This window comes from Mauremys mutica, unplaced genomic scaffold (genome assembly GCF_020497125.1).
Source record: "Mauremys mutica isolate MM-2020 ecotype Southern unplaced genomic scaffold, ASM2049712v1 Super-Scaffold_100303, whole genome shotgun sequence".
Lineage (NCBI taxonomy): Eukaryota > Metazoa > Chordata > Testudines > Geoemydidae > Mauremys > Mauremys mutica.
The window spans coordinates 17,077-41,255 of record NW_025423309.1 but is presented as its reverse complement, the minus strand read 5'-3'; the positions used below and the strand labels follow the sequence as shown (position 1 = coordinate 41,255).

At 51.3% G+C, this 24,179-nt stretch overlaps 4 non-coding genes across 4 annotated transcripts; all 4 read right to left on the bottom strand.

The window, feature by feature from the left end:
- Positions 1-1,866: 1,866 nt before the first annotated feature.
- Positions 1,867-1,940, bottom strand: TRNAI-GAU. Its single transcript has one exon. It is a non-coding gene; the product is annotated as a tRNA-Ile (tRNA).
- Positions 1,941-6,838: 4,898 nt separating this feature from the next.
- TRNAK-UUU lies at positions 6,839-6,912 on the bottom strand. Its single transcript has one exon. It is a non-coding gene; the product is annotated as a tRNA-Lys (tRNA).
- Positions 6,913-9,573: 2,661 nt separating this feature from the next.
- On the bottom strand, positions 9,574-9,646 carry TRNAK-CUU. The gene has a single exon. It is a non-coding gene; the product is annotated as a tRNA-Lys (tRNA).
- Positions 9,647-11,750: 2,104 nt separating this feature from the next.
- On the bottom strand, positions 11,751-11,823 carry TRNAR-CCU. The gene has a single exon. It is a non-coding gene; the product is annotated as a tRNA-Arg (tRNA).
- Positions 11,824-24,179: the final 12,356 nt, after the last annotated feature.

The following is a 24,179-nucleotide window of genomic DNA, read 5'->3' as shown; positions in this document are numbered from 1 at the left end:
GCCCACGTCCTCCAGCGGCAAGGAAGCCGCGGGACCTCTCCTGGCTTTGCTTGGGTTAGAGGAAAGTGGTGAAGATAAGAACGGCCCTCCTGGGTGAGACCGATGGTGCATCTAGGCCACTATCACGTCTTCTGACAGTAACCGATGCCAGGCGCTTCAGAGGCAATGGCCAGAGCAGGCAATCGTCAAGTGATCTATCCCTGCATTGTCTTCTGAAGTTTGGTGCTTGTTTCAGGGGCTAACTCTCAGCCCAGTCACACTCCAGGGAGGGAGCGTTGGTGTTTGTGCCGAGGAGCGTGGCTGGGACTTGGACCCCCTTCCCCAGCTCTGGGTAGCGCCCCACCCCCATTTCAGGCTGTGTTCTGCTTAAGGCCACAGAGCCCTTGCCTTTTTTTGGCCGGTGCCTGAGAGTCGGGCCAGCTGCGGGGAATTAGCTCAAGCGGCAGAGCGCTCGCTTTGCATGCGAGAGGTAGTGGGGGACGCTGCCGGCATTCTCCGAGCCTGTCGACTAAGGGCTCCTGATGAGCGTGGTGGACGGGAGAGCCGGCCATCTGACTTTTGGCCTTGCTGCCCGTAGCGGTCAGGCCGAAAAATCAAAAGCCATCCTCCCCAGGCCCACAGCCACCCAGGGGCTCCTCTGCACCATCTTGCCTCCACGAGTGCCGCACTCTGACCAGCTGAACCAGGCAAGCCACGGGAAGCTTCTCAAGGTCTTCCCCTGGTGTGGGCTTGGATGCGAAAAGCACCTGGCCGTTCATCAGCTGTTGCAAGAAGTGTGCAGAGTAGGAGTAGCGATGGGGCTGTAGCTTTCCACAGCATCTCAATTTGGGCAGCTTTCCATTCCCCTTTTCTGTGTAATGTCCCTCCCACGGGTTTCACTTGCGGAGCTGTACGACTCCAGCAGGGTGGCCATTTAGAAATCTTTTCCTTGCTTTTCTTTTTCGCCTGGCCCCAGCGTTAGGACCGTTTGGGTGTTTCAGTGGGTGTGTTTTCCCATTGGGAGGCATTTGGAAGTTTGGAAGGGGAGCCGAAAGAGGAGTCTGTTTCACAAGCAAGTTGGCTTTCTGCACAGGTAGGGCCCTTGGCCATAAAGCTTAGCTCCGTCAGTGCGTCTGCATGGGGTTCCTCCAGTGCCTCAAGAGCCCGTGCTAAACTCTCGGTGTGGGCGTTTGGCTTGCGCCAGTCAGAGTGCGGTGCCTGCGTCTTCCCAGGGCCGGCTCCCGTGAGGCGCGCATAACTTGGGAGGAAAGGGGTAGAAGAGGATGCAAGTGAAGCTGACTTCGAGTGGTGGTGCCCCTGGGCGGAGTGGTCCTCCTGCTCCTTCCTGTTGGAGGGGTGGGCTCGAGTGTGGGCTTGGGGGGTCTGGCTGTGGGCGGTGGGAGGATGGTGTCCAGGAAAGTCCCAAAGGTCACCCTGCGCCGCTGGAGTGTGAAGCCTCTCCCCTAGGTTGGGGTGCCGAGGATTAAGCCTTCCTCTGTGGCTTGGGCTGGGGAGCGTGATCCGGCGTCAGGTCCATTTGGGTGGAGCTGGCGGACGGCAAGAATTTGGGCCATCAGGTCAACCCTCTGTGGACAATGTCGGGGAAGCCGGCAGGCCTGCGATTTTGGCTTCGCGGGCGGGCAGCTCAAGCCTGGCCTCCTATGAGCCTGGAAGGCAGCCGGCCGGGCTCACCCGTCTCCAAGTTCCTTTCAGGCAGCAGGTGGAGCGAGGAGCTCAGGGAGGGGTCCGGAGCCTCGTCCTGCCCAGCGCCTGCGCCCACGCCCAGCAGGGCTCTTGCCTGCTCCCGGCCCACCTGGTTTTGGCCTCTGCCACCCCTAGCAGTCAGCCAAAAGAGCAGAAGTCACCCTCTCCCTCCTGCACCCGGAGTGGCCAGCATAGGGCTTGAACCCATGACCTTGGCGTTATCAGCACCATGCTCTAACCAGCTGAGCTAGCCGGCCTACGGGAAGCCCTCCCTTGCCTGACCCTTTTGGAAGGAGTCACCGGCTGGCGCGTGGAACGATGTGGCCTCCGTTATCGAATGAATGGATCAAGACGCCACCTGCCAAGGTAGGGGAATTAGCTCAAGTGGTAGAGCACTCGCTTCGCATGTGAGAGGCAGCGGGATCAATGCCCGCATTCTCCAGCTGCAAGGCAGCCCGAGGACCTTCTTTTAGAAGCCATGGACAGTCAGCCGGCTCAGCTCCTCCAGTGGCCTCCATCCCTCTCCCCGCTTGGCCTCCCAAAAAGCCAACCCTTGCGGAGCACAAAGCTCTTCCACCCCGGCCCTTCTCCCCCTTGCGCTGACTGGGAGGCTGGAGACAGCTGGGGGAAGTTAGCTCAAATGGAAGAGCATGGGAGAAGTAGTCAGACCCAGACACACATTCTCCAGCCTGCTCTGCTCTGCTTTGCTCTGCTGGGCTGGGCTCTAGTGGGGGACCTGCACCTTTCTTTCTGAGCTCTCACTGGAGCACAATCCCTTTCCTCCTCCCTCCCTGCTAGTCTACGCCAAGCTCATTGGCCGGGAGGGAGAGCCACTCAAATACAGAATTACTCACATCCCAGGGGTCCATGAAGGGAATGAGGAGATGGGCGGGGTGGCACGCGATACCAGCTCAGCTGAGACCGTGAGACCTCGCAGCCTCCTGATCTCAGGCAGCATGGCAGCCGTGGAGCAGAGCAGAGCACGCAGACAGCTTGGAGACAGCCAAAGCGGGGAAGGGCTGCGTTGGTCTGGAAGAGGGAGTCGGTGGCTGTCTATCCTGGCGGAGGCAGGGTCGTTTTGCTGTATGCTGGGCCAGGGGCCAGGGAGCCTGCTAGAGTTGCTGAGCTGGGCCTGCTCCTGGCTTTGCTTGGGTTAGAGGAAAGTGGTGAAGATAGGAACGGCCCTCCTGGGTGAGACCGATGGTCCAGCTAGGCCACTATCCCGTCTTCTGACAGTAACCGATGCCAGGCGCTTCAGAGGCAATGGCCAGAGCAGGCAATCGTCAAGTTATCTATCCCTGCGTTGTCTTCTGAAGTTTGGTGCTTGTTTCAGGTGCTAACTCTCAGCCCAGACACACTCCAGGGAGGGAGCGTTGGTGTTTGTGCCGAGGAGCGTGGCTGGGACTCGGACCCCCTTCCCCAGCTCTGGGTAGCACGCCCCCCTCCCCCCATTTCAGGCTGTGTTCTGCTTAAGGCCACAGAGCCCTTGCCTTTTTTTGCCCGGTGCCTGAGAGTCGGGCCAGCTGCAGGGAATTAGCTCAAGCGGCAGAGCGCTCGCTTTGCATGCGAGAGGTAGTGGGGGGCGATGCCCGCATTCTCCGAGCCTGTCGACTAAGGGCTCCTGATGAGCGTGGTGGACGGGAGAGCCGGCCATCTGACTTTTGGCCTTGCTGCCCGTAGCGGACAGGCCGAAAAATCAAAATCCATCCTCCCCAGGCCCACAGCCACCCAGGGGCTCCTCTGCACCATCTTGCCTGAGCTGGTGGAAGTGGAGCCTGGAACTGAGCTGATGCGCTGAGAGTTATTTGCACTGCGCGCTTCACATGGAGGTGAAAACACGGGGCACAGATCTTTGAGCACAACCCTCATCCTGAGGAACGGGGTGGGGGGGAGCTGCATAAAGAGAGACCGGCTCTCCCTGACGGGGCTGCAGCGGCTCTTCACAGGGGCAGTCCCATTGCCAATTGGTATCAGAGTTTTGAAAGCCTCCTTTCCTGGGCTGGCTCCCCTCTCTCTAGGGGGAACTGGTGGCCCCAAACTGGATAAGGCATCTGACTTTGGATCAGGCAATTGAGGGTTCAAGTCCCTTCGTGGTTGTGCTGGTGCAATTGTAACCCCTTTGGGGTCTAGAGATCTTTTTCCCAAGGGGGAGGGGGAGAGTAAGAAAAAGGAGGGAAACTCCAGGGGGCGGCACTGGAGCTCCAGGGAGAGAGAGAGGAGCAGCTGGCCCTGGAGAAGGAAGCAGAGAGAACCTGCCGGAGGCCTGAGGAGGACAGGCCCAATCGGGGATAGCCCAGGGCAGGAGCCAGGAGTAGCCTGTGCCGGGAGGAATCACCCGAGGAGCTGGACCCAGTATCACGGCTGCCCGGAGCTGCATGGGGCCGTGAGTACTGGGGCTTGAGACTCTGCACAGGGAACAAGGAGGGAGGCTGTAGCCAGTTAAGTGGGGAGGGGGTCGCTCTGTGTGGCTTTGCAGAGAGCGGCAGGAGAGGGCACCGGAGGGGTTTGCTGGGGAGAGTTCACTGGCGCCGAAGACAACCAGGAGCACCCAAGACTCACCACCGGACTGGAACTTTGCTCAGGCCTCCTGAACTCTGTGTGCAGACACATTGCTCGGTGTCTGCCCTGTCAGACTGTGCTCCCACTGGGCCCGTGGGGCCTTGTTTTGAATGCAGCCCTGTTTTACTGCACCCCCTATATTTCCCCTTGTTGTTTTTCTCTTCACAGCCCTCTGTAAATAAATATCTCCCTTTGTTATGTCCATTGTACTTTTCCTGTGGGGGTGTGTGTTCACTCTGGGGGGTTTGGAACAGGTGCCCCTGGGGAGGAAGGGATTTCTCCTGCTGCATTCCTGCGCGCTGTCTCTTGGCCACAGCTGCCTGCAGAGCAGACTCCATCTTGGCCACGAGGGCGCTAAAGTTACGCTTGGTGGCCCGTACGGGGAATTTGAAGTACACACACACACATACCCACACCCCTACGTTGCACACCCTGGGCTTTTTCTTCACAGAGAAAAGAAACTCCTGAGTGACTTTCATCTCAGTAAAAAAAAAAAAATGGAGAGAGGATTATTAGAAGATCTGTGCCGAGGGGCACGAATCCCAGTAACCAAAGCTGTGCTGGTGGCGGGGTTACATTATTTAAACCGTAAGAAAAACCACACTGGGCTAGACCAAAGACCCATCTAGCTCTGAACCTTGTCTTCTGACAGTAGCCAATACCAGGTGCCCCAACAACCAGTCAACAAGGCACCACTGGAAGTTGAACCCAGGATCTCCTGTTTACAAAACAGAAGCTTTAGCCAGCTAAGCCATGGTGCCTGTGGATAGGTATAACACACTGTCTGCCCACACCGGACTCCCTGCCATTGCCACCAGGGCCTGACAAGCTTTGCTTGTGTTTGGATTCTGCAAAGCAGAGAAGCAGGTGAGGTTTTCCTTGCAAGCTATGTGTGAGTGAATCTTTGGACAGGTCTGCACTACAAAGTTGTTTCAGCAGAATTATATTTCTCAGGTGTGTGAAAAACACACAACGCTCTCTCGGTCGGTAGCTTGTGGCTGGTGTACACACTGCAATGCCATGTCTGGCGACAAAAGTGCCCTGTTTTGCTGACAGAATAAACCGACTTCAATGAGAGGTCTAGAGCTTTTTGCAGCAAACTTAAAGTGACAGAGTAGACGCTGCTGTTCATTATATCACCATAACTGGCCTCCTCCAGTATCCCACAATGCCCGCCGTGAACTCGCCTGCCCTGCATTCCTGCTACAGAGCCATGGGCCCCTCCCCTTTCATCGCTCTGGGAAGTTCTGACAGCTGAGCCTGCTGCTCTGCTCCGGCAGCCAGGAGCAAATCACTGCCGTGGATGCTGCTCTCTCCCGCCCTGCGAACACAGAGCAGGGTGGTGGGAACTTCCTGACAGTGTAGGGGGGCCACTGGCATCCGAACTGTGACACGCCCATGACACCCCTTCCCTTGAGGAGGCTCTTACCTTCTAAACAGGGACTTCTGTTTTCTAGTAAAATCACTAAAGGGAAGGAGAAAACTCGAAAGAGGTTCCTCCTGGCTCTCACGTGCCTGAACCCGAATACTCTCAGTCCTCAAAGAGAGACCTGGAGAAGGAGACTTGCTGAAGCAAAGCCACAGGGGTCTCTGAGGTTTCCCTGGCCCCTCGCACCTGTCCTGCCTGGCTGATGTCAGCATCTCTCTGTGAGGTCACCACCTCCCCACCACCTTTGACCAATAGTCTGAGGTCCTGTAAAAGGCCTTTGTGATGTCACTGCCACACCCCTCCCTTGCTGTGCTAATGTCCTGCCCCTGGCCAGGCACTTTGGAGGTTTGAGCTACTCCCTGTGGATCACCCCACTCAAGGAGCGTTCGTTCTAGGCAGCAAGCCAGCTAGACAGGAAAACATCAGACGCTGCTTCCAATGCTACACTCAGTTTTTCAGAAATTAGTCGCCTTTATGTCCAGAAGAGACCATTATAGCATCTAATCTGACCCCCTGCATATCACAGGCCTCCTGTATGACACAAGAGCTACTTTTGGGGAAAACACATTCCAGAAAGGCATCTAGTCTTCATTAAATGACATCAGGAGATGGAGAATCCACCACTTTCCCTAGAAGACATTTTTCTCCAGCCCTCAGAACATTTGGTGGCTCTTTGCTATTGAACTAGCTCAACCTGTTTAGCTTATCAAAAGAAGATTGAAAGATGATTTCACTGAAGTGTTGAAGGGCCTTAATGGAGAGAAAAGACTGGGTATGAAAGGGCTCTTTAATCTAGCAGAGAAAGGTATAACAAGACCCAATGGCTGGAAGGTGAAAAGAGACAAATTCATATTACAACTAAGGCACAAATATTCAACAGCGAGGATGATTCACCACAGGAACAAGCTCCCAAGGAAAGTGGTGGATTCTAATTCTAATTCCTTATGAATATTCTGTGTGTTTGTGTCTGCAGGGGAGGAACATGCTCTATGCCCAGAGGACTTTATTCCTCCAGCCTGCAAGGACAGAGGGGATGTCAAGGAGTTACTCCTTCAATCCCCCCCCACAGAAAGGCCCTTCTTAGGAAAGGCAAAATCCTGGAGAGAAAGAATAACACTGAACAAGACTCCAGAAAGACAGATTTTTATACTCGCAGTGAGAAGTTTTTCACCTGACCAGGGACTTGAACCCTGGCCCCTCAGATTAAAAGTCTGATGCTCTGCCAACTGAGCTAGCCAGGGTCACCTACAAAAAGCACAAGTTGGTGCAGAGGTGAAGCTAGTCCAGAAAAAGTGAGACAGCCACAATAGGGGAAACCTGCTGCTCTCTCTCTCTTCCCAGCCCTGGCCTGGCTGGGTATTAGCGCTGGTTAAAAAGATGGGAAAATATCGGCATCTACCAGCCTTTCATAGCTGTACAAGACTCAGGCACAATACAGAGGTGCCCATCTGTAAGTGCCAAATGGTTGGATTGGCTAATGCAGCCTGTAGACGTCCAGGGCACTCTGGGATATACAGCCAAGTGTCCATCACCATCATTATTTCAAAGGGATAATGATAATGGTAGCAAGGTTCACAACTGACTCAGCAGTTGCATACAAAGGTGCACGTTTGGCAGTTACGTTGGCTCAGGTTGGCCACCCCGGTCTAGATGTAGAAGTTACAACATTTAAACTTGAAAGAGGGGCCAATTTCCCCATTATTTCCCACCTTTACATCCAAACACGATGAAGGTAGCAGATAGAGCAAGAGCAGGTTGTCTATGGGACCAAGTATATGCAGAGTATCCTCGACAGAGGTTTGTTCAACCTGTTCTTAAAAGCCTCCGAGGACAGAGACACCACAGACGCCTTTGGGAGCCTATTCCAGAGCTTAACTGCACTCAGAGTCTGACATTGGTGAAGTAGGAGGCTGAAAAAAACAATGCTGGCTGTCAGAGAACAACAGCCCTCCCTAGTGCTTTAAGCAGTAGGTTCTGGTGTTTTAACAGCCATGGCCTGGGTTCAATTCCCCCTAAAAACCAGAAGTCTTTCAATGAAAATCTCCATTCATTTCACATTTGAAATGGAAAGGAAAAGAGGGCTTCTTGTCCTTATCAACAAGGCAAAGAATGGCTTTTTTCTCAGTAAATACTTTTAAAAGGCGCTGACTCGACCTGAAGATCTCATTTCATTTGTATTTACAATGGAATGATTCTCTCTAGGATAGACAGAAATTCTTCAGCTAGACTCGGATTCCACGGGAATACGAGAAGCGATTGTGTCTAACACCTGCCTTTTTTTGGACAACAGTGATGTCCAAGTTTTCCATAGACATTTCCCTTCCAGCACCTCAGCCCCCGCCGACAATACAAGAAACTGAAATGCACAGAAAGTTTCTCACCATAGGATTCACTGACCAGGTCGGGGGAAAAGTTTTGCCATTTGAAGATGTTTGAATTCCCTCCAACTTCTCTCATACAAATGCTAAATAGTTGGTGGTGTAATGTTACAGGAGAGGTTGAAATTAGGCTATTTTGTCAGATAGAAGACAGTGATTGTGTCAGGAGTGGGATGTGAATGGAGCCTAGAGCAACAAATGACAGTGTTAGGGGGCTTATTCCTTCACCCTCTTACTTCCCTGGTCCTTCTCGCATGACCAGAGAGCAACAATAGCCAAAGTCCAAAGGCGCAAACAATTTGATGTTTATTGGGGTGAACGTCCAGCAAGCATGATTCCAGTTTCCTTCCTTAGTGCCCCCTTCCCAGCTCTGACACCACAGAGCCTTGTCTGTGTCCCTGTTTCTGTTCCCATCCCCCCCTGTAGCAAAACATGATCCCAATTCCCCCATCCCCAGTCCCTGGTCCCATTCCACTCCCCACCCCCCGCCTTCCTGATTGACTGCAGACTATATAGTAAAACCTGAGTTTTGCTTAGCTATACCTTAACCAATCATTTTACTGAAATTTAGCTAACCGATCCTAACATACTGTAACATGGTTATTTAACCAATTATATTCCACCACCTCCATTGGTTTACACCCAACAAAATTAATTATACAGCAGACAGAAACAATCACAGAACCAGACAGAGACCATGCAAATAAACATACAAAACAATACAGAAGGGAGGATTTCACAACTACATCTATACAGACATAAGGGTTTTCCAGCTGTGTCTATTGATAAGTGAGTTCTTGCCAGACAGGATGCTACCAAACTAAGTTTCTCTTTCTCTGGAGGTGACAGGAATATCAGGGCAGGATTGTATTCCTAACAGCCCAATAGCACCTTAGTTCAATGTGACTAGTTGGGAATGTGAGGATGTGACCATACACTTCCCAGCTTATGGCTGCCTTTGCTGCCTAGCCGAAGAACCAGGCCTCAGACTGTCACAGTAAGAGAAGGCCATTACACAGACAGACAGTGATTTTTTATTCTTTCTTTTATATCTTTATAACTAGCTAAGTGATAAAAATACACCTAAATTCTTAAAGTACAGGCCTTTGCAGACTGGCCTGAATCTCTGTATCCTAACAGTCCTCCAGGTCAGACAGCCTCTGGGTAAGGGGGTGGGGACTCAGATCCTCCCGATGGCCAATTCCACCAGGGTCGTGTATAAACCAGGGAAGTTTGCCACAATAGCCAGACCAGATGCCCCCTTTACACTTGTGCTCTGTCCTCATTGCTTCTCTCTCTCCCTTCCCCCCATCTCTGCTGCTCCCCCTCTGGGCTTTCTCAGCACCTGGCCCCACAGCGCTCCCTGGGGGCAAGAGACTGAGCTTTCTGCATCTACAGATGTGGCCTCTCTCGTGATTGCGAAGGAAAGGAACCTTTCCAGGAAACAGCCACAGCTTCTTGGAATCCCTGTGTGGCTGTGAACAGAGTTTGGCTCCTGGCACACAAGGCAACTTAAAAGCTGAGCACCCAGACAGGGGCTTGAACCCTGGACCATCAGATTAAGAGCCTGATGCTCTACCAACTGAGCTACCTGGACTTGTTGAAAAAAACCTTCACCGTTCACCACAAGAGCGAGCAGGCAGGCAAAAGAGAGGCAAAAAAAGTCCCAGGAACCCCTCCTCTTTTTCTGCACAGCCACTGCCTGTCAGCAAGATTCCTTCTCCTCCTCAGGGAGACTAAATCTAAGCACCTAGACAGCAGGTCCATCCGCTGCACCTCAATCCCTCATGCCTGAGCCTCCCTGCCAAAGCCCTGCACCTGGCCCCATACAATTAAGTCTCACGTGTCGCTGGGAACTTAACTTCTTGTGCCCAGAGCATCTCGGCCCCCTCAGTAGATGACCTGAGAAACACAGTGTCCGGCTTTTCCAAAGAAGTGCTTAGACCTCCTCATCATGTGGCCTAAAGGATAAGGCATCTCCCTGTGGATCGGATGATTCAGGATTTGAGTCCCCTCATGGTTGTGCTCACTTTGTGCTGCAAGTCCTGCTCCCTTCAGGGCTGGAACCTCTTCTTGGCCACTCAGGCCAATGCTCTGGCTTCAGCTAGAGCTCCGGGAAGGAGTTGGGGGATGGGCATAACAAAGGTGCTTCCAGTCTCGCCTTTGCCATTCCTGACTTGCCAAAGAAAATGGGCGGCTGCCCGGGCTAGCGTGTAGAGCAGTTTCCCTCTTCCAAATGTGCCCCTGTCCCTGTTCTAAGGGCTTGGCAACACTTGCAAGTTTGAGCGTATTAAAGCAGCCCTAACTCCTGAGGTGTCCACACTCGCAAGGCACATGGAGCACCTGGCTCTGGAGCTCTCCTGGTAATCCACCTCCATGAGAAGCATAAAGCTCACTGCGCCTCGGCTGAAATGACCTGGCATCACTGCACTGTGATTGGCTTCCGGAAATGTCCCATAATCCTCTGAAGTCAAGTGCCCACTCTGGTCATTGTTTTGAAATCGGCTGCAGGCATGCGGATATCCCCTTTCAAAGCTCCGTTTCTGACAGCCAGCTGCTTATCTGCTCCAGGACAAAGCAACCATTAGTGTGGAATGCTGCTGTTGTTGTGAGTGTGTGTGAGAGGGGGGGGGTCTGCGGCTGTCCGAACACACAAGACAGCATGCTGACACACTCTCAGGCCCCAAACACACTGTCGCTCCCCCCACGTACACACAACACACTCCCTGTCACACTCCACCCCCGCCCCCCATTAGAAAAGCACGTTGCAGCCACTTGCACACTGGGATAGTTACCACACTGCACTGCTCTCTGTGGCATTGCCAGAGCTGCTAATGTGGCCACTCCAGTGCGCTTGCAGCTGTCAGTGTGAACACACGGCAGCGGTTTCCCTGCTGTGGTTTAACTCCCAGTGCTCTACATCTGCAAGTGTAGCCAAGCCCTAAATTTGCCAGACCAACTGAACTCAGTAACTGCCCTCCACCACCACATGCAGGGAGTAGGGGCACCGTGGAGCACACGCCGCACTTGCTGACTCAGCCTTGTGCATGCTGGGGTGGCCACCTCCCCATTGATGAGACCTGGTCCCACCATCTCCGCGGAGCTCCAGTCTGCCCTGCTGCCATCCCTGTCTGTGTTGTCTTCTCTAGCAGTTGACTGGAAGGTGAGCATTGGCTGCATGCCATGTAGCCGTGTTGTCTCCAAGGGCGAAAGCAGGAGGAATGGTGCCTTCATAGCCCACCCAATATTCCATAACATAGTTAAGGAAAATATTTCTCAATGAACTCTCAGTAAAAGATCAGAAACAGCCAGTGTCTGCATCAGTCTACGAGCATTGGAATTTTCTTGAAATTTGTCAGATCAACCTAACTAACACCTAACACACATTTGAAGTTCTTCTTTTCACACCGTTGCTCAATCTCAAGGTCTGCTTTGTCTCCAGACAGATCCATTCTCTTTCAGAACAGCCTTGTTCTTTCATTGAGGTGTCAGAGTAAACACTCCCCTTCACTCTATTCTCAGACAAGCACTAGTATTAACCGTTTGCTACTGATGGGTTTAGAAAGCATTTGTGGAGTGGAAGATGCCATTTCTGGGGGATTGTTCCCAAGCTGCAGTACTTTGTGTTCAAACGTCTCCCAGCTTCCTTGGTGAAACCACCACCAGGTTTCTTTGCAATATACAAGATGAAAGTAGTTTTTCACCCCAGGTGGGACTTGAACCCACAATTTTTGGCTTAGGAAGCCAATGCCTTATCCATTAGGCCACTGGGGCTCTTAACTGCACCTAGAAGAGGAATGGAAATTCCCTCTCATAATTGCACATTCCTCACATTCACTCAGAAGCCGAATACCCCATTTAATGGCCTTACAGAAAGGTCTGCATCCCCTGGCAGCGAGGCAACTGGGCAGGTTGCTGACAGAGCTGAGCACCACCTTTCTGCCAGCCATCGTTAGAGAAGAACCCCACCCTAGAGTCACCCCTCCCTCCTTCAGCACCTCCACGGCTGTGGCTCTGGGTGGCAGTAGGATGATTAGGGGGCAAATCGAGGGCTGGAAGGGGGGAAGGTCGGCCTGTAAGGAGTAACAAGATGGGGCAGACCCAGGGGGAGGCTGTGGGCTGCTGGTCGGTCCTTTCATCCCTTTTTTGTGCAGCGGTGGCTTGTTTTCTGGGAGGGCAGCAGTACCTTTACCTGAAGCAAGTACCTGATTTTGCGCTCCCCAGCAGGACAACAGAGAGCATGGGTGTCTTCCCCTACTTGGCCCACCTGACCTATAACGATGAGAGATGGGAGCTGTGTTTCCCATATGACTTATTCACATGACTTATTCATCTACCCAAAATGGCAGGAACGGAGTGAGGCAGGACGGCCCTCGGAGATGGTGCTGTGGGGGGGCAGGGACTTGGGAGGGAAGCTCCTCTGCAAAGCTGAGTGATGACAGTACTGGGGAAGGGGCATCTGGCACATGGAATGTGGCAGGGATTCAGAGGCCCAAGAGGAGATACTTGATGTTAAGGTGTGAAAGGAAAGATCTATGGTAGGAACTGGCTCCCTTCCTCTGGACCACTTGGTGTTGGGGGGGATTTTAATTGTCTCAGCCGGCCTGAGAACCACTTGTGCCATTTTCTCGATCGTCAGAGGAAACGTTTTTACAATGAGCACTACCTGGTGCAGGTCTGTAGCAAGGTTGGCTTAGAGGACGTGTTTCTCCATAATGGAACCAGTGGAGGGCGGGCGGTTGCCTCCTATTCCTCTGACCCGAGCTCACACCAGCCGCAGAGGGGATACACCTTTCTGCGGGGACAGGCCAGGAGTCCCACTGACCGGATTTACGTGAAGGAGAGCACGTCGACAGCCCAGTGCAGGGTGGTGCCAATGGACTGTTCGGATCACACAGCTCTCACCGTGTGCTCAATGTGGGCAATTCCCTGACCCAGGGCAGAGGACATTGGAAGCTGAACATCCAGAGCTTGCAAGATAAAGGAGCAGGGGGGCGAGGCCTGGCAGTGCTGGCAGAACGGGAAAGCATCAGAGGGTCCTATGGCAACCAGGGGGATTGGTGGGAGTCAGTGAGGATGGAGTTGGCAGCTTTGTTCCGGCGGCTGGGGAAACACCACAACATTAAAGAAACCAACAATGCCAAGTCCTGCAATGTCACCTGTGGGATTTCCACAAGAGCATCCAGGCAGGGGAGCCAGTCAGTGTGTGACTGTACGATCGGATCAAGTGACAGCTGGCCAAGTTCCAGGAGATGAGGCTGCAGCTGGCTGATATGAGCGGGAGCACCGAGTGAAGGGAGGGGGCGGCCTCCCCTGACATTTTTGCAGCCTGCAGGGAACAAAGACAAAGTAGGGGGATGCGGGGACTCAGGGCAGGCCCCACAGACGTGGTAGATCAGGATTATAGTTGATGGAGGAGGAGAGAGAGTCCTGCGAGAGGAAGCCGCTGGTGGGAAGAACATGAGGCTTTTAACTGGGGGGTCCAGTGTTTGAGCCCTAGTTTTAGCAGCTGGCTTTTAAGCTGTTGTGCAGGCCAGTTCAGCTGTCAGGACACTGACTAGTGCCAGCTGAGCTCAGATCTCAGTGGGAATTTGGGACCTGTTGCTTCATACCTAAGCATAGGTGGAGTTTCAAGGCTTTGTCTTGCTCTTTCAAATGACGCGGGAGCCGGTGTTTTGCCTGCTGGCTGTTGTGACTTGCGCACCAGAGGGGATGCTGACATTGGTCTTTCCCCAGGGATGCTGAAGCACAGGCCTGAGGGAGACTCAATCCTCCTCCCTCTTGGTCAGGGCAGAAGAGGCAGCTGTAAGGGTGGCCTGGTTCCTGAGCTGGACCTTCCAGCATTTGGGGAGGGTGGAGCTGATTGGGGCATGGGGCTGGCAAAATGCCTCAGGGTGCTGGTGGGAGGAGCAGGCCAGGGCCAGGGCTAGGGCTAGGGCTGGGAAGAGACAGAGACCAGCAGGTTTCCTCTATTGTTTCCTGTACCCTTTTTCTTCAGTAGTTTCTCCTCTGCATGAACTTGCTCACTTTCTCTGTAAACTTGGCTAGCTCAGTTGGCATCAGAGGGTTGAGGGTTCAACTCCCTGGTCAGGTACTTAACTATTCCCCAAGGTCTTCAAAATCTCTGTCTCTGGAGTCCTTCTTGATGTTACTTTTTCTCTTCAGGATTTTGCCTTTCCTCAAAAGTGCCTTTTTGTGTGTGGAATTGAAGGGGCAACTTCCTGACACCCCCTCTGTCCTCGCAGGCTGGAGGAATAAAGGCCTCTGGGCAGGGGCAGCCCTGGACTAGCTGCCAGCACCTGGCGCCCTAGGCAAACCCCGCAATTGTCACCCCCCACCCCCGAACCCCAAGGGCAGAGCTAGGCCGAGGTATTTTGGTAAAATGGGAAACATTTTGCCCCTTTTTTCCATTTAATGTTTTTAAGCCTTTTTTTTTAAACAGAGGCTTAATTATTCGGTTTGTCCATCCGTCCGTCTGTCCAACCAATGTTTCTTTCTCCATCCTTCTGGTTCTGGCTGCCCCTTACTACAGCCATAACTCTGGTCTTGAACTTTATAGAGTAGTGAGGTGCCTTAAGGGTTAAATGCTAAATCCCAAACCCAGACAACACTAGTTACCTGTGTCTGGCAAAAAGTGTCTGGCACTTTTGCCACTTTGAATGATTCAAATGGATTTTCAGTGGCATTATTAAAAAAAACCCAGCAAAGCAGAACCAAACCAATTCATCTGAAACCTACAAAACAAGAGTTTTATAAACCATGAGTGTCAGTTTAGGCCCTTAAAACCTTACATCATCACACACAAAGTTCTCTTTTGTCTAACATCCCTTGCACTGTGATTACTCTTTTTTACACAACTGAAGCCCGATTACACGTCCATCTTGTACAACCAGAGCCAGCCAGGGGCAGCCGAGTTAAGTGCCAATAGAAACCCTGGACATTCCTTTAGTGATTTTGCTTACATTACCCAGGAGTCAAATCATTTTGATGAGATTATCTCTCCACCTGCTGCCTGGAGCAGTCCCCTATAGACCATTTCTGTGGGCAAAGGGCCCATTTCCCCTCAGAATGGCTGTAAAGGCTTCGCGGGACAAAACATAGTGGTGGTAGTAGCCACTTTACCTGACCCTCTTGTATAATTTAATTACCAAACTTCTATCAAATGTGACTGCACAGAGCTGCACATACAGTTACATTCAGTGAAAGTGAGCAACTGTCCCCAGAACTCACTGCCGGGAGCCTTAAAGTATCTGCCAGTGGCACAGGTACCTTTTAAGTACCGAGACGTGAAGTGACATCTTTCATGGGAACTGGCCGGCGTGTGCACGGCCGGCGTGTGCAGAGCAAAGGTTGCCCATGGGTGCTGTGTCAGGCTCTGGCACCGCGTGAGACAATGGACCACTTTCTGGTGGCTGGTTTGTTTCCCCGGCAGGTGTGCGGACTTCTGGCTACATGATGGCGGCTGCCAGACGTGGTTGGACAGGATTCTTTGCAGCTCACCTGAGGCTTGCTCCTGGCCGAACGAGGGCAACCACAGGGCTCCAGCAGAACCAGCTGCAGCTGCAGCAATGGCGCCCTCTGCAGGGGCCGGCGTATAGCGGGCGGGTGTCACGGGACACACTGCACCTGTTCAATGTCAGAAAATCCCCTTCAGACTAAACCAGTTTGTTTCTCGAAATCACAACAAGTGGGATGAAAGTTCTTTGCACAAATATTTTGTTGCAAAACAAAAGCATCTCCTGTTTGTCACAGTGTGTTAAATTGTCTCGTCACACACAGAGGGGAGACACTTAGACCACAAACATTAGATAAGATGCTTCAGTCAGAGCTAAGTAGTTGCTGCTCTTAACAATTTCAAAACAAAAATCAAATAGACTATTTCAGCTATTCTAATATGTCATAATCTGCTCTGAGTAAATGTGATAGGACACCTCATATTATGCACTATTCCTAGTGACACTCTCCAATGGATCCTCATCCTCCACCCACCGTGAGGTAGCTAGGAGCAGATCATTATTATCCCTACTTGAAAGAGGGAGAAGCTAAGGCTGAGAAAGGAGAATTGACTTGTCTTAGGTCACACAGCCAGCCAGGGGCAGAGTTGGAAATAGGACCCAAGAGCCTTGATTTTCAAACTAACCATCAGATCTTGAATTTCAAACATTGAATGACTTGAGTAAAGTGCTCTCGGATGAGCTCCAGACCAACAACAGTGCCCAGTAATTATTCAGCATGTATTTTAGGAGAACTGCAATGTTAGAGAGAATCATGAACTGCTCAGAGACCATTAATACAGCGAAGCAGCAAAATTTGTCAAACATATGACTGGTTCTGACTTATTTACTTGGTCTTAAAAGAGAACAACAAGGACCTGAGTCTCCTCCCTGTCAATAACCCCCTGCTCAGCCAATCAGGGTAGAGACTGAGGATGGGAGGCTGAGGGTTCTCACCAGAGAGCCCAAAGAATGGCCCAGGTCACCGGTGGGATCACTGCCCGAGCACTATTTCAGCCCCACATTTTTGGGTGGACCTCCCACAGTGGGAGCTGCCACTCCACGCACACCAAACAACACACACACACACACACACCCCTCCTGGTGTTGGGAGGGGAACAGGAGAAAGGACAAAAGAAGCAAGAGAAGAAGAGAAAGGAAGGGGGGAGGGATGCAGGAAAAGGTGAAACAAAAAGGACAAACAATAATCCCCAGTGGTTCTAAGGGACAAAATCCCAGGTGCGGAATAAAATTCTGCCTCCTTAAGCTCGTGTTTTCCATGTCTAGAATTCAACTGTCACCGGATGGATCAGACCGAACAGGTTTCAAACCTCGAGGAGGCTCTTACCTTCTAAACAGGGACGGCTGTTTTCTAGTAAAATCACTAAAAGGGAAGGAGAAAACTCGAAAGAGGTTCCTCCTGGCGCTCATGTCCGTGAACCCGAATACTCTCTCAGTCCTCAAAGAGAGACCTGGAGAAGGAGACTTGCTGAAGCAAAGCCACAGGGGTCTCTGAGGTTTCCCTGGCCCCTCGCCCCTGTCCTGCCTGGCTGATGTCAGCATCTTTCTGTGAGGTCACCACCTCCCCACCACCTTTGACCAATAGTCTGAGGTCCTGCAAAAGGCCTTTGTGATGTCACTGCCACACCCCTCCCTTGCTGTGCTAATGTCCTGCCCCTGCCCAGGCACTTTGGAGGTTTGAGCTACTCCCTGTGGATCACCCCACTCAAGGAGCGTTCGTTCTAGGAAGCAAGCCGGCTAGACAGTAAAACATCAGACGCTGCTCCCAATGCTACACTCAGTTTTTCAGAAATTAGTCGACTTTATGGCCAGAAGAGACCATTAGAGCATCTAATCTGACCCCCTGCATATCACAGGCCCTCTGTATGACACAAGAGCTGTTGTGAAAGGGGTCTATGGAGAGGTTTTGATTGGCTGATTAGAATTATGCTATCTCTAGATGTGTATCAATTTTTGTAGTTGACGTTATAAATATTGGCTCAATGCTGCCCATATTTCAAACTTGTGCTATGCTTCCGGGGAACACCCCAGCCAGACAAGTTGGTGTCAGTTCTGCCTAGCCTGCTTGATGGCCCATTAAGGACCATGAGCTATACAATCGACCCATTGAGAGAAGGCAGATACACCTTGTGCCTCAGCAAGGTATGCAGGGACCTGCCTATGGACAGAACTTTAAGGTTTTTCTATGTCACATGCTGGATAAAGTGTCCTTGGGACAAAGAAAGCGAAGACCACATGGCAAGAGACTATAAAATGCTCATGCCTCATCTCCATCTTGTCTTCAATCCTGCTTCATACCTCTGCAGGGACTTTGCTACAAACTGAAGCTCTCTAAAAAGGACTGATGACCCATCCCAACTGTGGATGTACTCCAGAGTCTTGATTTCAACCTGCAGTTTCTTCCATCATTGCTACAAGCCTGAACCAAGAACTTTGCCATTACTGTATGTGAAGGGTTCAAATCCATGTGCAGTTTATATAACAACCTGGTCTATGGATTATGCCAGCTCTTTTCCAGACCCAAAGTTCAGAGTATGGTCAAGAGACCAGATGCCTAACACATCGTGATTAGCTAAGAGAAAGCTGGATAAACAGAAAGCCTTGCTTGCTAAGATAGGCCTAGTCAGCAAATTGCCAGGTGTTGGAGCTAAGAACTAAATAATTGTGTCTTATTCAAAGTTGCAGATTGAACAAAGAATCCCTTTTCCTATTGCATCCGAAGAAGTGAGCTGTAGCTCACGAAAGCTCATGCTAAAATAAATTTGTTAGTCTTTAAGGTGCCACAAGTACTCCTGTTCTTTTTGCAGATACAGACTAACACGGCTGCTACTCTGAAACTTTTCCTATTGTGTTAGTCTCTTCTGTAGGGAGATGTTCTTCCCACAGATCCAACCTTGAGTTTATGAGAAGTTGGCACATGTCAGTATAAGATGACACACAAAAAACAATCTTTATTGCCATATACTTTCACCGTTTCTTTGCTTTAACCCCTAGTAATGTACCTATTGGACAATCAAAGGAGTTGCTCCATTCCTGTGGACCCCAAATCAGAATTCAACATACATATTTTATATTAATAACATTTTATCAAAGTATTCATTAAATGTTAACTTGCTAACTTGAGACCATGAGCGGAGACATTATGTAACCTCTTAACCATTGGCTACTGTGCTATCTTGTCTTGCTGCAAAACCTAAGCTGGGGTGCGGAGCTGCCTATCCCGTCACTTTCCCCCGCCCATGGAAAATCTATATATTCTGTTGTAATCAATTGACTGACAGTGCCTCTGAGCCTAATAAGCCAGGTGACACTCCGCCAGCGCGCTGTGTGTAATAAACTCCTCTGCTTGACCTCTACAGGGTGTGGATTTACGTCCTTCAGAGAACAAAGAAAGAGCTGGAGGCCAGATGAGCAGGTTGCCAGGGAAACAGAACAAAGGACAGAAGAGGGGCAAAGGGCCTGGCTGTGTTGGGCTGTTGGGAGCAAGGAGTCTGCTGGTTTGGGGACTCCAGGGGAGAGCCCAGGCTCTGAGTCCGGGGTCTCCCCAAGATGGACTTTGCTGAATCTTCCTGCTTCCTGTGCTAACACAGAACTTTCCCAGGCTGGATTCCAGACCAGTAATAAACCTTCTGTTTTACAACGCTGGCTGAGAGTCACTGGTGATTGTGGAAGTTGGGGGTGCAGGACTCCTTTGCGGGGTGGGGGGGTGTAAGGCTTTCCCAGGTGCCCTGCTAAGGTGACTCACTACAGGAAGCTCCTGGCATGGAACAGGGGGGCTGAAAGCTCCAAGGTCAGTCCCAGGAGGTGCTGAAGGCCAGGAGGTTCCCCCCAGTGAGAGCGTCCCCTGGGCGGTGTCACACTGATGAGGGCTCTGCCTGGGTTTGGTTCAGAGCTGTTCCAGAGCACTGAGCCTGTGTCAGCCCCCCAGCATGTGACCTGCAGGCTCCACTCTGGCAAAGCTCCCTGTCCCTGGGCTTTGGCATCACTAGCCCCTGCTTAGTGACTAGGGGTCAGTTTAGGGGAGTGATTCCCAAAATGTGGGGCATGCCTCCTAGGGGGGCACAGAGGAATGTTCATGAGGGCACCTCAGGGCCCGAGCCAGCCCCCATGGAGGGCAGGGAGGGAGCACCACTCAGCCCCACTCTGCCCCAGCTCTTCGCCCACCCCACCCTCAGCCTGAGCCCCCGGCCCAGCCGCGACCCCCTTACCTGTGTCTGCACCCCTCTCCCCAGCAAGCCACAGCCCCACTCCCAGCCCTGGTTCTCGACCGCGGCTTCCGGGGGGCCTTAGCCATGGCTAAGAGGGCACAGTGTGAAAAGTTTGGGGACCACTGGTTTAGGGTGACGTCCTCAATTGCTTCTATGCAGTCCAATAAAAGCTATTCCTCACCCACCTACCCCTCCATCAGGACCGACTAGGTATGTTCTGCAAGTCTCCTTCTCCAGGTCTCTCTTTGAGGACTGAGAGAGTATTCGGGTGCATGTATGTGAGCGCCAGGAGGAACCTCTTTTGAGTTTTCTCCTTCCCTTTTCATGATTTTACTAGAAAACAGAAGTCCCTGTTTAGAAGGTAAGAGCCTCCTCGAGGGAAGGGATGTCCTGGGTGTGTCACAGTTCGGATGTCAGTGGTCCCCCTACACTGTAAGGAAGCTCCCGCCACCCTGCTCTGTGTTCGTAGTGCGGGAGAGAGCAGCATCCACGGCAGTGATTTGCTCCTGGCTGCCGGAGCAGAGCAGCAGGCTCAGCTGTCAGAACTTCCCAGAGCGATGAAAGGGGAGGGGCCATGGCTCTGTAGCAGGAATGCAGGGCAGACGAGTTCACGGCGGGCATTGTGGGATACTGGGGAAGGCCAGTTATGGTGATATAATGAAAAGCAGCGTTTACTCTGTTACTTTAAGTTTGCTGCAAAAAGCTCTCGCATTGAAGTCGTTTTATTTTGTCAGCAGAACAGGGCACTTTTGTCACCAGACGTGGCATTGCAGTGTGTACACCAGGCACAAGCTACCGACCGACAGAGTGTTGTGTGTTTTTCACACACCTGAGCAATATAATTCTGCTGAAACAACTTTGTAGTGCAGACCTGGCCAAAGATTCACTCACACACAGCTTGCAAGGAAAACCTCACCTGCTCCTCTGCTTTGCAGAATCCAAACACAAGCAAAGCTTGTCAGGCCCTGGTGGGGATGGCAGGGAGTCAGGTGTGGGCAGACAGGCAGCATGGCTTAGCTGGCTAAAACTTCTGTTTTGTAAACAGGAGATCCTGGGTTCAACTCCCAGTGGTGCCTTGTTGACTGGTTGTTGGGGCACCTGGTATTGGCTACTGTCAGAAGACAAGGTTCAGAGCTAGATGGGCCTTTGGTCTGGCCCAGTGTGGGTTTTCTTATGGTTTAAATAACACTCACAGGCACTGATAACAGAGTTACTGAACGTTTGGGAGTTAGGAGCGGGTAGGTCAGTGGTCCAGTCCCCACATAGATGACCCCTGTCTCCCTCTGGGACAGGGGCAGGTCTGAGCTCTCACCCAAATGCTCATTGTGGCTGCCAGAATCTGTGAGCAGCTTGTTTAGTTTACAGCAAAGGTTGAGTTCTGCTTTGTGCACCGTGTGTGAGAATGAAAATCCTAAACCGCCCTTTGAAATAACGAATGCAGCAGGACGTGTTACTGTCCCTGCCCCAAAGCAGACAGACCAATGGAGAAAAGCCGTCGAGTCCAAGGTAATACTCCCCTGCCATTTTACCTTTTTTGCTGGCTAAACTCCTTCTTATCTGACCGGCCCAGGCTGTCCTCTGCCTCAGCTGCTGCTCCTGGCCTGCTCTAGAGTCAAACACGCAGGGCTCCCAGGGGAACAGAGGCTGGGACAGGGCAGCAGCCTGGGCTGGGCTGGGAAGATGCTGGGAGTTCTCGTTCCCTGAGAACTGGCCCGGCTCCCTTCTCAACAGCAAACAAATCAATTCCACGTCCCCTCCCCAGAAAAACCAGCCTGGAGCCAAGGGCAGCAGGGGACCATTCCCTCCAGTTCCCACCGAGGCAGGAGAGAACCCACGGTGTTTCTAGCAGAGCTTATGGAACTGACGTGGGGAAACCAGCCTTTAATAACAGGCAGTTCCAGTTTAAGCTCAGTGTTTTTAACAATTTCTACAACATTAAATTACCCTTCAATCATAGTGTCACCATCCATAACATTGCTTCAGCCTTATAGGTTCCTAAGTGTACAACTAAACATCTCTTCAAATCCAAGGGAGTGGAGATCAGTCAGTGTTCAGAGTCATCCCATATAAAAGAACCATGTAGTGGTACATACTGGCCCCATCATGTGGCCATCGCCTTTCCCTCCTCTCTGTTAAAAGTTTTAGTATTTTGCACAGAAACTTTCTTCCCTCAGGAGAGTCCTGGGAACCAGGGCTGCCAGCCAGACAAACACCTTTAAGAGGCGGCATAATCTGTCAAAAAATGATCTCCCTCCTTCAGTTCAGTGACATCCTGAAATGTTACTTATCAGGGCAGAGCCAGAGGATTGAAAGCAGCTACATGAAACCCCTGTGTAGCTAACAGGAATGAACACAAACACTCCCTTGTATCAGAAGAGATGTTTAGTTTTACCCTTGGTAAACTACAAGACTAAAGGGCAAGGCAGTGGTGCCAGATATAAAGAGTGAAACACGAAACAATCATCATAGTTATGCCCATAGTGACTGCAAATTATTTCTAAATTCTTCTTATTATCATCAGTGTATTATTTTCTCTGGAGTCTAGACATCGACTATATCTTGACCAAGAAATTTAGATCTTGATAAAATAATCGACTGTCCCTGGTTAAGGCAATGGACTTGATACCCACTGGGGTGTCCCTACACAGGTTCAAGTACTAACAACAGTGGATGCCTTTTAGCCATAGATTTTAATCAGGGCAATAAATTGATACGAACTCCTGTAAAATCATTTTCCAGCCCGACTCCTTCACCCACATTCGTTAGGGCATTGGGCCACCATGTGAACATTTCATTTCCCTCCTCAATTTCACACAGAGACACAATTTCCTTTGCACAGATCCATGAACAGCAAAACCTCCCTGTGTCTCTTGCTGAACCAGGGCATTCGATTCCATTGAAACCTTCTCTCCTGCAATGGCGATGGTCAGACAGAGGGGACATGCCCACCTTCACCTCTGACAGTGAGATATTGGCTCAGCTCTTTCTTTCTGCTGCTGCTGTTAGTCCATGAAACATCAGGGATGGAATGCAAGGCTGAGCTCACACACCAATCTCCTGAAACATTTCAGTGCCCCAGAGAAATCCTGACCCCGGCTGTTGGAATGATAGGGTGGAGATTCGAATAGGAAAGGGACTGTCTGAATTGTCAGTGTGGGGAAAGAAGAACAACCTATAGCAATGTCATTAACCACAAACACACTCTCATCCTGCTCCAGCTGGAAGGGAAATGGGCAGGAATTCTCGCTGTTCAGCCATGGACACACTTACACTAATGCACAGCCGTGAGTGTGCTGAGGGAGCTGGTCTGAGCAATTTGAAGTGACAATTCTGTGAGAACAGAATCATGGTGTAGTGAAGTAACTGTACATTAAGTACTTGAGGCTGAGTGGCTAAGGTGATAGACTAGAAATCCATTGGGGTTTCCCCACACAGGTTTGAATCCTGCCAACTACGGAGACATTAGTATGTTGCTAGAGCCTGAGTGTCCACAGAGCCAAACTGGAGCCATGTCTGATCTCACTGTGAGGCTGGCTACACTTAAAATGCTGCTGTGACACTGCTCTAGCACTGTGGAGTAGACAGCTGCTACAGTGACCGCAGGGGTTTTCCTTCCCTGTAATAGCTACATTGACAGAACAATCTTTCCTTTCATTTAGCACTGTCTAACCACGGCTTAGGTCAGCTTAATTATACTGGTTTTGGGGTTTTTCACACCCTGAAAGACCATCATGCTCTACCAACTGAGCTAGCTAGATTTAAAGTCAGTCAACTGCCCAGTTGCGGTGTAGAAGGAGCCTAAGGGTGTTTATTTGTGAGCTGAGGTTCCCTGTCTCACATTTGCCTTCTTTCCTGGTCCGTTATGTCTCCAGCGAGAAAACCGGAGCTGTCACAAGGCTGGTTAGATGCTGCTTTCTAGCCCAGAGAGCTGGGGTTGATTTAGCATGCTGCCGCCATCAGCTGGTCAGAGTAACCAGGGTGAGAGGGTGGAATTTAGGTTTCTCCCACCAAGGGGAGGTGCTGTTGGACTCATCTAGTGGGGGAGAGTCTGAGTCTGAGTTCCCCACATGCCACACAAACATTTTCACAGGGAATCAGATCCCCTGGGGAAAAACTCAAAAGAAGCCCAGGCCCAGGAGTGTCAGAGAAGGGAATCACAGGGAAACCTGCAGGTCCTTAGATCCCTCCAGCACCTGATAGAACCATTTGTGGAGAAGGGCTGGGGAAGCCGAGGAGGACAAGGAGACGGGAAAAGGGCTTGCAGCTGTTGTGCAATCCCCATGCTCCCAGCAGAAGGGTCCGGGGGGCTCAGCACTCAGAACTCACAAGATGGCAAAGCTCGGAGCCCTGTTACAGGGAGTCAGAATGTGATCAGCTCACATCCAGGGGGAGCAACACCCCTCCCTTG